General features: G+C 41.9%; 1 long non-coding RNA gene across 1 annotated transcript; it reads left to right on the top strand.

Moving 5' to 3' along the window:
- Nucleotides 1-7245: 7245 nt before the first annotated feature.
- Nucleotides 7246-10277, top strand: LOC120732052. The gene is made up of 3 exons (XR_005695505.1): nt 7246-7680; nt 7984-8126; nt 9900-10277. It is a non-coding gene; the product is annotated as an uncharacterized LOC120732052 (long non-coding RNA).
- Nucleotides 10278-15268: the final 4991 nt, after the last annotated feature.

Here is a 15268-nt window from a genome sequence, read left to right as displayed (position 1 = left end):
ATCCTCTGCTGTATCATCCATGTGCTCTCTGGCAAACTTCAGACGGGCCTGGACATGCACTGGCTTCAGCAGCGGAACACGTCTGGCACTGCGGGATTTGATTCCCTGCCGTTGTAGTGTGTTACTGATGGTGACCTTTGTTACTTTGGTCCCAGCTCTCTGCAGGTCATTCACCAGGTCCCCCCGTGTGGTTCTGGGAGCTTTGCTCACCGTTCTCATGATCATTTTGACCCCACGGGATGAGATCTTGCGTGGAGCCCCAGATCGAGGGAGATTATCAGTGGTCTTGTATGTCTTCCATTTTCTGATGATTGCTCCCACAGTTGATTTTTTCACACCAAGCTGCTTGCCTATTGTAGATTCACTCTTCCCTGTCTGGTGCAGGTCTACAATACTTTTCCTGGTGTCCTTCGAAAGCTCTTTGGTCTTGGCCATGGCGGAGTTTGGAGTCTGACTGTTTGAGGCTGTGGACAGGTGTCTTTTATACAGATGATGAGTTCAAACAGGTGCCATTCATACAGGTAACGAGTGGGGGACAGAAAAGCTTCTTACAGAAGACGTTACAGGTCTGTGAGAGCCAGAGATTTTCCTTGTTTGAGGTGACCAAATACTTATTTTCCACCCTGATTTACGAATAAATTCTTTACACATCCTACCATGTGGATTCATGGATTTTTTTTTCACATTCTGTCTCTCACAGTTGAAGTGTACCTCTGGTGCAAATTACTGACCTCTGTCATCATTTTAGGTGGGGGAACTTGCACAATCGGTGGCTGACTGAATACTTTTTTGCCCCACTGTAAGCAACAGACAGCTGTGAAAGTAAGATATTCAAATTCACTGAACCAAAGACGCAGCTACAGAACTCATGACTCAAGAGTTTGCAAAATATATCCTTTCAAGAAAGTTAAAAATGAGTTTATTGTTCATTATGATAGTGAGCGATATTCCACAGGGCATTGACAGATCCAAACCACTTCACACTTCACACACTGTGGAATTAATCCTGAACAGCTCACCACAACATTGTTTTCTCCACGGGATCTGCACACAGGAAAATAAATGATGATGGGACATACTGAACATTTGTGGAGAAATCCAGTACGTTTTTTATGAAGCACGTATCAAGGCTTGCTTATTTAAGAGTGAGTAATGTCTCTGATAAGAAAATTATTAGAGTCTTGCTGTTTCAGAAAGTGGTTTGAGTGCTGGTGTGATTAATGACCATATACAGTGGTCCCTCGTTTATCGCAGGAGTCACTGATAGGTGAAATCCATGAAGTAGCCAACTTTATTTTTTACAATTATTATAGATGTTTTAAGGCTGTAAAACCCCTCACTACACACTTTATACACTTTTCCCAGGCAGGCATGAACATTTTCACACTTTTCTCTCTTGTTTGAACACGCTCAAAGTCTTGTAGAAAAATAAGTCCAGTGTTATAGAAGGAAACCAAAGGCACCCGCCGGTGATGATGTTTTGTCGACATTGTTGTGTTTGTTGGGGAGAAAACTTACAAACATACAGTACAGCACGTCAGAGTCACACTGCTAGCGATCGAAGCTTTATGTAAATTTGACCAGCTGAACGCATTCTGTACTGTACAGGAGACACAACACGAGATTGATTGACAATGGTCTAATTGTCTACAGCCAGTCAGGACGCAGAATACAATGCACTTAAAAAAATAAATAAAAAATGCAACAAAAAAGAAAAAATCAGCGAAACAGTGAGGGACCACCGTATCTGCTATTGGATCCCTGCAAAATTCCTCTGCTCATGTTGGAGATTCACCTTTTTCACCTCTTTTTGTGTGTTGTGCCAAACAACTGGGGTACAACAACACCTAATCTATATAATCTAAGCAGAGGTGCATCTATCCAAATCTTTACAGGCTTTCTGTGGGATACCCTTAAACCCCTGCCTACTTAGTACCACATGAAAGGGTTTTTCTCCAGAGATGGAGAGGCTATTACCAAAAAGAGAAACCGGCTGAGCCAAGGCACAGCGGAAAAAATATTATTTTTAATTAAACTTTATTTTTATAGAACCAAATCACAAAGGTGCTTTATATTGTACGATAAAACCCTACAGTAATACAAGGACAACAGAAGACCCAACAATTATATGAACCCCTACGAGCAAGTAGGGTGACACACAAGCAGGTAGGGATGGCATTCTCTTTTTTTTTTGACACTGTAATTTTTATTGATAGTTTTGTCACAGTTTAAACATAGACATGTATTGCATTACCGGAAAAATAACCATGCAAGCACACAGTCAAAACAAATAGAACTAAAGCGAACAAAAGGTGTGGGTGCCAATTCTAACCAACCACCGTATGCATGCCTGCCTTTACTCCGCAGCATACATACTCCAGCTTATATACATACTTTTATATGGGCATGCATCAATAGATATACAGAGTCATAGACCTCAAATGTTTTGTTCGTTCATTAATTTTCCTTGGTGCCATATAATGTCCACTTCTCCCACTTAGCAACGAAAATATCTTCCTTTAATCTGAGAATGTAAGTCATTTTTTCCATTGCATAGATTTCTCCAACAATATTTAACCAGTCTTTTGATGAAGGTGGATCCAGTTTGTACCAGTTTCTTGTTATAGCTTTCTTTGCAGCTATCAATAGGATTTTTGTCAAATACAAGTCGTCGTACAGAACATACTCTCTAATATTCCCAAGATATACAGTTTTAAAATTGTGTGGTAATTGATAGCCCAAGATATTGCCTATTACAAGAGTCACGTTCTTCCAAAAATTATGCAGTTTCAGGCACTCCCCAAAACACGTGCGTATGGTGTGCTTCCATGTTACCACATCTTCTCCAGCATGGCAAACTGTCTTGAGTCTGTTTACTTTTGATTTTTGGTGTAATAAAGAATCGAGTAAGGTGTTTCCACCCAAATTCTCTCCAGCATCTTGAGTTAGTCATTGTGTTCTGGGTTTCACACATATCTAACCATTCCTCAGTTGAGATATCAGTTTTTATTTCCTGCTCCCATTTCTTTTTTATGTATTCAGTTGATGTTGCCGTGTTCTCTCTTAGATTTTTATATAGTACAGAAATCTCCTTGAATTGGAGGCCCCTGTATGATTTAATTATACAATTCAGGATGCCATAAGACGTACGCGAACTTCGTACTTCCTTTGAAAAGTAGTCTCTGAGTTGCAGGTACCGGTAAAAATCGGTTTTCTCTAGACTATACCGATCTTTTAAATCTTGGAAACTCATCAAATGGCCATCTTTCATTACTGTACAAATCGCTGTTATTCCTTTTTGTTCCCACTTCCTGAATCCTGAGTCGTGAGCACTTAGTATATCACCAACAACATAGGCAGCCCAGTTTAACATCTTAACCTCCCTTTCCAACTTACTTTGTTTAACTAGGCCAGACCATATCTCTAGAGTGTGGGATGTTATAGGATCAAGGAAATGCTGTAAGGTTTTCTTAAGTTGCTCATTTCCAAGAAATGTCTGGACTGGGACATCCCGTACTTTTATTTCAATATCTTTCCATTTAGCATTAAAGTTCTGATCACACCACTTTATCGCTGGTCTGGTTTGGGCCGCATGATAGTAATCTTTTAGATTAGGGAGTCCCACACCACCTTGCTTCCTAGATAGTTGTAATGTTGTGTATTTTATTCTAGGCCTTTTACCATTCCATACAAATCTAGAGATGAGCCTATCCCAGTCCTTGAATTTTTCCACTGGGATCTTAACTGGCAGAGATTGGAAAAGGTACAATAACCGTGGGAGGACACTCATTTTTATTGTTGTGATTCTTGCACTAAAGTCTAGTGTAAGAGTTGACCATCGGTTTAGATCGTGTTTAATCTGAGTGGTCAGTCCATCATAATTTGTTTTAAAAAGGTCACTCAATTGTTTAGTCACAGTTACACCCAAGTATTTCATTTGTTTTGCAGTCCAGTTCAGTTTAAACTTATTTTTAACCTCTTCGGATGGCAAATAGTTGAAAGCCAGTATCTGAGTTTTGGTCACATTAATTTTGTACCCCGAATGTTCAGCAAAGATATTAATTACATCAAACATCGGAATTACAGTTTGGTTTGGATTTTCTAGGTAGAGTATGATATCATCTGCAAATAAGCTGATGATGTGGTCTTCCCCTTTAATACTTATTCCTCTCACCTCCTCACTTTGTCGGATGGCCTGTGCCAGGGGTTCAATGTAGAGTGAAGAGAAGAGGTGAGAGGCAACAACCCTGACGGGTACCCCTCTCGAGAGAGATTTGCTCCGTTAAGGGATGGCATTCTCAATATCACTTATCAATATGATTCTCTTATTGATTCTTATTGGGTTGTAATTGGCTCCACATTGAGATCTACAACCATCTCTAAGCAGCATATTAAAGGCATTACATTCATGCAGATTAATTGCATGCTGTGGGTCAAATGTTTGTGCATGTTGGAGGCATCGCCCGTTCTTATAGAGTTCAATACTGGGGAAACATGAACCTAGTCAAAAAAGTAATGCATTACACAGAACAGTGTTCTTAAAAGTATTGCAATGCATTATTTACTCATTACATCTGTCATTTTTTACAGTGTGGTATGTTGGAGCAGCAGTTTATCGGCAGCTGAGAGGAAGAGGTTGGATAAACTCATCAGGAAGGCCAGCTCTGTTCTGGGATGCACCCTGGACCCAGTGCAGGTGGTGGGAGACAGAAGGACTCTGGCCAAAATAACATCTCTGATGGACAGAGTCTCCCACCCCATGCACGTAAATGTTGCTGAACTGCAGAGCTCCTTCAGTGAGAGACTGCTGCATCCTAGATGCATGAAGGAGCGTTTCCGCAGGTCCTTCCTCCCTGCAGCTGTCAGACTGTACAATCAGAACTGCTCCCAACAAACATAGATGTTTACATCAATGCTGTAACTGCCATAAGTTAGTTAATTAACCAACTCGCACTACAACCTGGTTTGCCTCTTACCTGTAATTATTTTTATTTAATTTAATAACTGTACAGTACTCTCTGTTTATAGTAACCATTGTCCTTAATGTAAATATGTAAGAAAAATTGTGTATGTTTCTGTTCCGTGTCCTGTGTACTGTTTGTTTGTATATTTGTCTTTTTGGCTGCTGTTACAACCTAATTTCCCCTTGTGGGACAATTAAAGGATTATTCTATTCTATTCTACTTTTGTGTTACTCTGTAAAATAGCTGAAACACATTGTCACATTATAACCAGTAACAGTATAAGATAAGATAAGATAACCTTTATTAGTCCCACACGTGGGAAATTTGTTTTGTCACAGCAGGAAGTGGACAGTGCAAAAGTTATGAGGCAAAAATTAGAATACAATAAGAATAAATACAGTACACAACTGTACAGAATAGAATAAAATAAAATAAATATACAATAAGATAAAAATAGAATACAAATACAAATACTATATACAACTGAGTAAAAATACAACGATGACAGAAAGGATTATTGCACTTAGTATTATTGCATATGTATGGATGTGTGTGCTTGATCAGTTAAAGTTTTTATTATGGAGTCTGACAGCAGTGGGGAGGAAAGACCTGCGAAATCTCTCCGTCCCACACCGTGGGTGCCGCAGTCTCCCACTGAAGGAGCTGCTCAGTGCTGTCACAGTCTGCTGCATGGGGTGGGAGATGTTGTCCAACAGGGATGACAGCTTAGCCGCCGTTCTCCTGTCACTCACCACCTCCACTGGGTCCAGAGGGCATCCTAGAACAGAGCTGGCCCTTCGGATCACCCTGTTCAGTCTCTTCCTGTCCCCAGCAGAGATGCTGCCGCCCCAGCAGACCACGCCATAAAAGATAGCAGAAGCCACAACAGAGTCATAGAATTTCTTCAGGAGTGGGCCCTCCACTCCAAACGACCTGAGTCTCCGCAGCAGGTACAGCCTGCTCTGCCCTTTCCTGTAGAGGGCGTCTGAGTTATGAGTCCAGTCTGTTGTTCAGATGAACACCAAGGTACCTGTAGCTGTCCACAGCCTCAATGTCCATACCTTGGATGTTCAGTGGTTGCAGTGGAGAATGCTTGTGCCTGCGGAAGTCTACCACCAGTTCCTTGGTTTTACTGGCGTTGATCTGGAGGTAGTTCAGCTGGCACCAGTCCACAAAGTCTTGGGTCAGTCCTCTGTACTCCTTGTCGTCCCCATCAGTGATGAGGCCGACTATTGCAGAGTCATCAGAGAACTTCTGCAGGAAGCACTGGGTGGAATTGTGGGAGAAGTCTGCAGTGTAGATGGTGAAGAGGAACGGAGCCAGAACCGTTCCCTATGGGGCTCCCGTACTGCAGAAGACCCTGTCCGACACACAGCCCTGAGTCCTCACATACTGTGGTCGGTCGGTGAGGTAGTCCAGGATCCAGGTAGTGAGGTGATGGTCCACTCCAGAGTTCACCAGCTTGTCCTTTAGAACCGAGGGAAGAATAGTGTTGAAGGCACTGGAGAAATCAAAGAACATGATTCTCACAGTGCTTCCAGCGGTCTCCAGGTGAGCGAGGGAACGATGTAGGAGGTGAATGACGGCATCATCCGCTCCAATGCCAGGCTGGTAGGCAAACTGAAGTGGGTCCAGTGATGAGCTTATTAGGCGCCGAAGCTGAGCCAGGACCAACCGCTCCAGGGTCTTCATCAGGTGGGATGTCAGAGCCACCGGCCTGTAGCTGTTGAGGTCCTTGGGGCGTGAAGTCTTTGGCACTGGTACAACACAGGAGGTTTTCCAGAGCTGTGGGACTCTTCCCAACCTCAGGCTCAGGTTGAAGAGGTGCTCCATCACCCCACACAGTTGGTCCGCGCAGGACCTGACGACCCTCGAGCTGATGCCATCTGGACCCGCTGCCTTCTTGCCATTAATCCTCCTCAGTTCCCTCCTAACCTGGGTGGTTGAGAGAGACAGGCTGGAGCCTTGTGTTGAGTGTGTATTGGATGCTGTTGTTGGGGGTGGGGGGGAGTGAGCAGGGTGAATAGAGGAGGTGTGAAGTGTCTGAGGTGGAACAGCAGCAGTGGGGGTGGGTGAGTCTGCAGCCGATGTTGCAGACTGCCTCATGGCTGAGTCAAATCTGTTGAAGAAATGATTCAGTTCATTTGCCCATCTCACATCCCTCCCAGGCAGAGAGTTCTGCTGTTTGTGGTATAAACCTTAGGAAACAGTCCCACACACCAACACAAATCTCGGCCCTAATGAGGACACACATATGAACTTTCTCTTAGTATTTAGGTATGAACACAATGTAACAATGAAAGCCAGCCTTTAAAGAGATCGCCACAGTGATTCTACTTTGGAAACACGAACAGGTAGAAATGGAGGCGTCAAGCCTGATCGTTCAACCTGATTGTTTGGCCTGCAAATATGCAAGAAAACATTTTTTTTCATAAAACAGTAGAAAAGCCAGCTATGAGTGACAAAATTTGTGTGATGCTGTGGTCATGTGGTATTAAGTTTCTGAAACACAAACAGAGAAGTGGTACATTTTCTTAGAACTGGTGCACTGGTGATGTAGGTGATAATTTAAATGATTACATAAGGCGGTGCTGCTGAAATGTATAAAAATCAAAGTGACAAGAACCAAGTGTTCTTTGTTCCAGTTTGACTGACTTGAACGTAACAGCGTGTCTCAGCTACACTCTGCTCATCTCGAGTCTTCGCTCCTCATTCGGTAAGAATGTTTTGTTTGTACAATAAAAATATTTAATTCTCAACAGGCTCATGTTCTACACCTCCAAGGAAGTATAACAACCCTCGCTCCTGCCACACTTTACCTACTTTTACAATCCAGACATGGGCTTAAAAACATGCTGACATTATCTGGGTTCTGTGAGCACACAAATCCTGCATAAGCTACATGCATGTACAGTTTGAGACCAGTCTTTATGTTAGATAATCTTTCATTTTCATTCACACTGACTATCAGATGTTGCCTATTCAGTCATGTATTTGATTTATTGTAATCTTTCGCCAGCTTCAGAGCCTTTCACCTGCTGCTCCACACGACCCACTTGTGCCTGAACCGCTGCAGGTTAACCAACCAACCAACCAACCAACCAACCAACCAACCAACCAACCAACAACCACTCATTCACTCATCAGTGAAACAAAAATAAGGTAATCTCATGCTGGATGCCTTTTAGTGCAGCAAAGGTCGTGAGGTTCTTGAGTTGAGTTTTCAGATGTGCAGTACAGATTTGTTATTACAGACCAAGCCACAATACACGAGGAGAGGTGAGGAAAGCTTCCAGCGTTTACATTTATGATGATTTCATGTCCGAGTCGACGTTTAAGTTCTTGCAAATTGTTTCATTGTGTGATGTAAAGATTTCTGTCTGGCGATCAGTTTGTGAAAAGACAAAATCAAAATTCTAATGTGTCTCACTATAAGACATTTAGATTCAACAGCAATTTAAGACTCGGCCCCTTAGTTCCAGTAAAAGATACTCTTAATGCTTCTACACACCAAAACACTTATGATACGTTCATGCTCCATAGTCTGTGGGAACAGTTTGGGGATGGCCCCTTCCTGTTCCAACGTCACTGCACACCAGTGCACAAAACAAGATCCATAAAGACATGGATGAGCGAGTTTGGCCTGCACAGAGTCCTGATCTCAACCTGACAGAACTGCTCATAAATAGAGCAGAGACTGCAAGTTAATGTGTGAGATCAGTGGCTGACCTCATAAATTCCCCATACACTCCTAAACGCTGTGGAAAGCATTTACAGGGAGGCCGACATCATATGGATTAAAAATAGGATGTAATTCTATTTTTAATGTAATTCCGGTGGCGCCAGTGTCCGGCAGCCTCGCCTCTGTCAGTGCGCCCCAGGGTGGCTGTGGCTACAATGTAGCTTGCCATCACCAGTGTGTGAATCTGTGTGTGAATGGGTGGATGACTGGATATGTAAAGTGCTTTGGGGTCCTTAGGGACTAGTAAAGCGCTATATAAATACAGGCCATTTACCATTTACCAATTCAAGTTTATATGTGTGTGTGAAAGCAGAGGAACAGAATCTTTTGGCAACATAGTGTATGTAACAGTAGAATATGAATGAAGGGGAAGGAGTGTATGAGAAGTCCCTGAGCACCCAAAGACAAAAGCAAAGTAACTAAGCAATCATTCAGCAGCTGATCCGACGCTTCTTGCTGGGCTTGAAGCCAGAATAGGAGCAGGCTCAACAGGAGAGGGCTGGGTGATAGTTGAAGCCTCTGCTTCCTGTTAGATTTGTATTGTTGGATTGTCATTTATGCTTAGAAATATATATTTATATGTGCTTAGAAGTATATATTCATTTGTAGATTGAAAGAATGTCTCATCCTAGGAGGTCTGTAACAACTCTGTGTAGCATGAAGAGGGGGGTGCGTTCACTCCTCTTCAGAGGGTTCTGGCATAGGTCACACACCTCCTAGGAGAGGTCGCGTCTTCTCTTGCTGATATATGGTATAGCAAACACACGTATATCTGTATGAGTGTAAGAGCCTTTTGTTCAGATGGACCGCTAGACTCCTGGCACCAGCTTCATATGTTAATGACCCTATGCATATTCATGTAACCACAATAAAAGGAGTGCTATGGGGAACCTGGCTGAGAGTCTGACGGAGGTCAAGTGGGTGGAACGACACTTGGCTCCAGGCAGGCCTCCCTCATGCATGAGTAACACAAAGAACTTTGCCTACTTGTGTCTTACTTTTTGCTGTGTAGTAAACTGTCTTGAACGTTCCAGCGAACAGGTTTATGCTACAAACCTATCACTTCCCATTCTACTTTAGGAACCACAAGTTAGCATGTAGACTCAAATTTATTACATATTTGTTGCAGAAATTTGTGCTTTTTTTGGATAAAATTCTCAATCAGAATATTGTTTCTGTTCTTTCTTCACCAGGTAATAATGAGGATCCTGTTCCTCTGTTTGCTGCTCATTGCCTCTGAGAGTTCAATGCTTAAAGAAGACGGCTATGGCAAGTTTAGAAGACAGCACATAAACGCCAAGATGACTGCAAAGGATTGTGATAAGGTTATAAAAAGTAAACAGATCTACAATGTAAATAGCTGTAAAGATACCAACACGTTCATCCTTGATAATCCAAGTGAGATCAAAAACATTTGTGTTGAAGGAAAAAAAAATGAAACACTTAAAATGACAATAAGTCACAAAAAGTTCAAAGTTGTTAAGTGTGAACTAAAGAATGAGGTACCCGGAAAACGCAGATGCCAGTATCGTGGTAATCTCCTCACTAACAGATATGTTGCAGTTGATTGTGAAAATGATGTACCTGTACACTTTGCAAGAGACATTCTGGTCTTAGACGGCTAACAACTAGTGTTAAGTATGTTCAGGAAAGCCCCTAATATTATTTTTTCTCTTTGGTGGAAGCAAAACTTAGCTGTGAAGACTGTTAACCTGTAGCTAAACAATGAATTTGAATCTCTCTAAAACTGCAAAGTAATCACAGAACATCGAACGATTCCTGAAGCTCGTGTTGCTTTGAGTTTGTGGTCCAAAGCATTAACATGTCGTATCAGTAACATGCTGCCACTTGTTCAGTGATTCTGTCATCAGCCATGGCTGGCTTGTGACGCAGTGCCAAAGGTGACTGTGTTCCTGTGATACTTTTACAGTCTGGGGGATGTCAATGACTAGTCTCATGATCACACACATTTCACTGAACACACATGAGCTGTTTCTCTGTCAGTCACAGCAGGGGGAAGACTGTCGCTTTTTTGTCTTTTTACCTTTGACTCTGTCATTTCTTTTGGAGCTTAGTAAACAACCTGAACACGCGTTAGCCACTTTTTAATTTCTTTCTTTGTTTTTAGCAGCACTCCAGGGCTGTGTGCTGCCCAGCAATTTTGTTTTTCAAAGCATTTTTCTTGTGTTTGAGCAATAAAAAAAGTTACTAAAAAAACCATCTGGTTACGCGTCATTTTTCTTTATACTACCTGAGCTGGTACATAATAAATACATACATAATAATAAAAAATGTAATCGAGCTGGCGCATGGTACTTTGTGTACAGCTGTTCTCAGTGTTTTCTCTCTGGGTTCAATGCACACGTTGCTTGAATTTATAACATTATCAAAAAAATAACAAATTAACATAATAAAATTTTTCCCATTTAGTCCATCATCAGCAAATAAAAAATGGCACTGCCTTTGTTGAATATTTGTCTTCATATCAAAATATTGTTCAAGCTGTGATCAGTTATTCACAAAAGAACTTCTATTGAATAGTTAAATTAGCTTTACAGTGTGAATATTATAGATCACTTTTTGTATCCAAATAAATGCTGTGCTCAGTTTTGCCTCCATAAAGTTCTACTATGGTAAGTGGCAGACATAATGCTAAATAATACAATAGTTCCTGGATACTTCCATTTATGTCTTCATCATCTGTCATCTGTCTGGTGAAGGTACAGACATTCTGTCCTTCAGTAGAAGTAGAGACACTAGTGTTAAAAAATTACTCCAGTAAAAGGGCCTGCTTAAGTTTTATTGAAGTCCAGCAAAAGGCGATAAAAAAGTAAAACAGAATATAATAGAACTGCATGCTTTCCAGCATCATTACACATTTCATTCACGGTCGCTGCTCACAAGTGGCTGCGACTTTCCAGTCACCACTCGAACACACAAACCAACAACAATTCTGCAGGAACCAGTAGACTTTAAGCTGGTGTTCCAGATTAACTGGCGTCGCAGATCAACTGGCGCTGGTCGAATAGATGTGTGGTAGACTTGCTTTTAAGGAGCCGCTACCGACAAACCAGCAAATAAACACGAAATATTTCATCTGTGACATTTATGAGGTTACCTTAACAAAATATTTAAAAGTGTCGTGAGTTTACCTGGTGTTACTCCCATGCACGAGGTTGTGGTTAGTAACAAACAGAGCCAGTGTGATTGAGTCGACCTTATGAGTGACTCATGTGTGTCTGTTGGTTTGTCATCTGTTTTTGAGCGTGGAGGAGAGTTAGAAATCTTTTGTTCTAAATCCAAGTTAGGAATATTCATGATTTAATTTCCAAAACTTGCATATGATCTTCAATTTGTAGCAGTTCTACTGACCATCACAGCAGCTGGAGCAGTCGCAAATGGAGGTCAGTCCACTACTGTCACCTGTGGCCAAGTGCCATAGCCTACTAGTAGATGAACTTGTCACACATCCAGGCGCGTAATTTCCAGGGGTGTTAGGGGGGTATTTGATTTGATTTGTAAAAAGAAAATAAAATTATTAACATGGTGGTTTTTGGGTTTTTTTAGTTTTAGTTTTAGCTTGCTTTGTTCTCTACTGAATACTCTTTAGACATCCCTTTAGACAAGTCTTTATGACCCCCCCCCCATAAAATTATGAATTATCTTGCATAAATAGCTTGTTGATTTTCTTTAATCATTTCAATTATTACCAGCAAAAAAGTTGCATGTTTAATAATCCGACCGGCTTTCTCTACCAAACCTATTTGCTGTGTGTTTGTTAGCACAGTCGCTGGTGCTAACTAAAAACTTGCTAACTGAACTAAGGGGACATCAGACATGAAAAGATGCGGACAGACAACACTATTTAATTGGTAAATGGCCTGCATTTGTATAGCGCTTTTCTAGTCCATAGGACCACAAATCGCTTTACACTACATTCAGTCATTCACACACACATTCAAACACTGGCGATAGCAAGCTACATTGTAGCCACAGGTGCTCTGGGGCGCACTGACAGAGGCGAGGCTGCCGGACACTGGCGCCACCGGGCCCTCTGACCACCACTAGGCAAACATGGGGTTAGTATCTTGCCCAAGGATATTTGGCATGCAGCCTGGGATCGAACCACCGACCTTCTGATTAGTGGCTGACCTGCTCTGCCACCTGAGCTACAGCCACCAACCTAAATGTTGGTTCACACCAACCGCTTGTAAAAAGAAAAGAAGTCCTGACTAAAAGGAGGTAAATACCCATGTTGTTAAGTTAGGTGATGATATGTTGACTGGAGTTGGTCTCCTGTGAGGAAAAGCCAGAGGCTGCCAGTGATGTAGCCTACTGTGTAGGACCAATGTCCGTTTCACTGAATTGTAACTTAAGGAGCTGTTTGCTACAATACAGTCACACGTTTTGGCATTGTTTACCTATCTGCCATCCCTCCTGCTTAACTCTGTCATTGACAGCTGGCTGCTGATGGTTAGTTCAGAGCATAGGCAGTAAGGTTCAGAGCACACGCCTGCACACACCGACATATGGTGAATGACGGTGCGTGGTTGTAGGTTTGTTTGTTACAAACAGATGTAGTCTATGACAGAAACGGTGAGTTAAGGATTAACAGAAACATCTGGTTCGCTGTTCTTTAGCTTGTCTGCAAAAAATCTGAAATACTGAATGTAAAATAATTGCAATGTAAGGAAAAGGAAATATTTGCCCTATTCGTTGACGTCTGCCACCATAAATCACAGCAAACTTTGATGTTAACACTGTGCTGTATATGTGGGGAAGGGGGCTTACTGATGATGGCAGTGGTGTGTTTGTGTGTGTGTTTGGTTGGGGGCATTGTGCTGTATATAGACTTGAGGGGAGAGAAAAGGTGACAGTGGGTCAGATGACCAAAGAGAGGGAGAGAAAGCACAGAAGGCGGCTGCACAGGAGGGACGGATGTCAAGGAAACAAACATAAAAATCAACAAAAATAATTGTGCATGCAAACACACACTGTCAGAACACTGATTTGGTTTGTGTGGTTTCCTCTCTGAGGGCCTGGCTGTTGCCCTGGCCCTCAGAGAGTGACAGGTTTTCTTGTCATGTTTACCAAAAGGACTTGAGCCCCGTGTCAGGAACCAGTCACCCACAGATGACGGGGACAGAAAAGGATTTTATGTTTCAGACATCATCACCTGCACAAAGCCTGCACAACCTGATCCTAGGTTTATAGTAGCGCAACTTTTCCTTGGTTGCATTACAGTGCCACTTTACAAGGGGTGCTGTGTTTTCACTGTGCCAAAGTTTATTCAAATCAGTCAATCCAAGCAAGTGTGACCCTGCCTTTGTGAATGTAGGCTTTAGAAATTGGATAAAGGCTCTTTTCAGGTTCTCAGGACATGCAAAAAGTCAGTTACATATCCATGCCATGAACATCTGTGCTCAAAGTGGGAACATTGTAGCTTCACAGCTTTCTCCAGCTGTTGCCAGAAAACAGGAGGAAGCAAGGTATGGGTTACTGAAGATTATAGGCTCCATCAAATACTTAGTGTTGCAAGGTTTAGCTCTACGAGGTCATGTGGGTATAGTTGTTGGTATAGTTTATTGGTGTCAATACAGTGATGCAAATGATTGAGTATACATATAAATAAGCAGAGTCACCATGTGGTATTTCTGCCATCTTGCAATAATTTCCTTAGGGACTAATAAAGTATTCTGATTCTGATTCTGAATACAGCAGTGGAGAGGCGACAAGCAAAAATGCTTGAATATGAGTCACAGTGACATTAAAACTGATGAAGACAGTCGTGGTTAGAGGCAGCAATGAACTTAAAAAGATACTTTAAATTCCACTGGTCTAAAATCTCAGGACTCAGGACCATCACAGCTGAAGAAAAATGTTTTAGTTTTTAGTTTACTTTTCCTGAAATAGAAGTTGTATAGTTGCAGTTTAACAGATGAAATCATGTTCAGTGCTTTGTCCTGTCAGTGAACACAGATTCTTTATTTGCACTGAATGGGACAGCATATTTTCACTGCTTTTAGCATAATGACAATAGAAGATTCAGATTCATTGAGTGTGAACGCAAACATCAACACATATGCACTTGTCTTGCAATTTTAGGCTCATGCTTTAAAAATAGTTGTACACGCTAATGAATGACTTCTTTTTAGTTTCAAAGTCTGACCTGCAAAGCCCGTCCACCCAGTGTCCTCCTCAGTCATGCTGGTTACATGATTGCTGTAGAAGTGCTAAACTACTGTGACCCGATTAATTGAATTGAGCTCACTCTGCAATAACTAATCAGTGAGGTGGTAGTTTAAGTACTTCATTACCAAACTGTGTCATGGTTGGCTGTGTGGCAGGCAAGCAGAAGTGGTGGACCCAAAATTGCAGGACTCTTGGAGATGGGAATAAACTGAAAACGCAGCTTTATTGCTGGAGGAATGATTCACGAAATAAAACTTACAAAAACAAAACTCTAAACCGAGGTGCTGGAGGACAGGACATTACAAACACACAGCAAGTTGAGGGTACGACACGACACTGACACAGAGAAACACAGGGCTTAAATACACAG

This window comes from Simochromis diagramma, unplaced genomic scaffold (assembly GCF_900408965.1).
Source record: "Simochromis diagramma unplaced genomic scaffold, fSimDia1.1 OVJJ01000745.1, whole genome shotgun sequence".
In the NCBI taxonomy this organism is placed as follows: domain Eukaryota; kingdom Metazoa; phylum Chordata; class Actinopteri; order Cichliformes; family Cichlidae; genus Simochromis; species Simochromis diagramma.
This window is presented reverse-complemented; position numbering and strand designations above follow the sequence as displayed.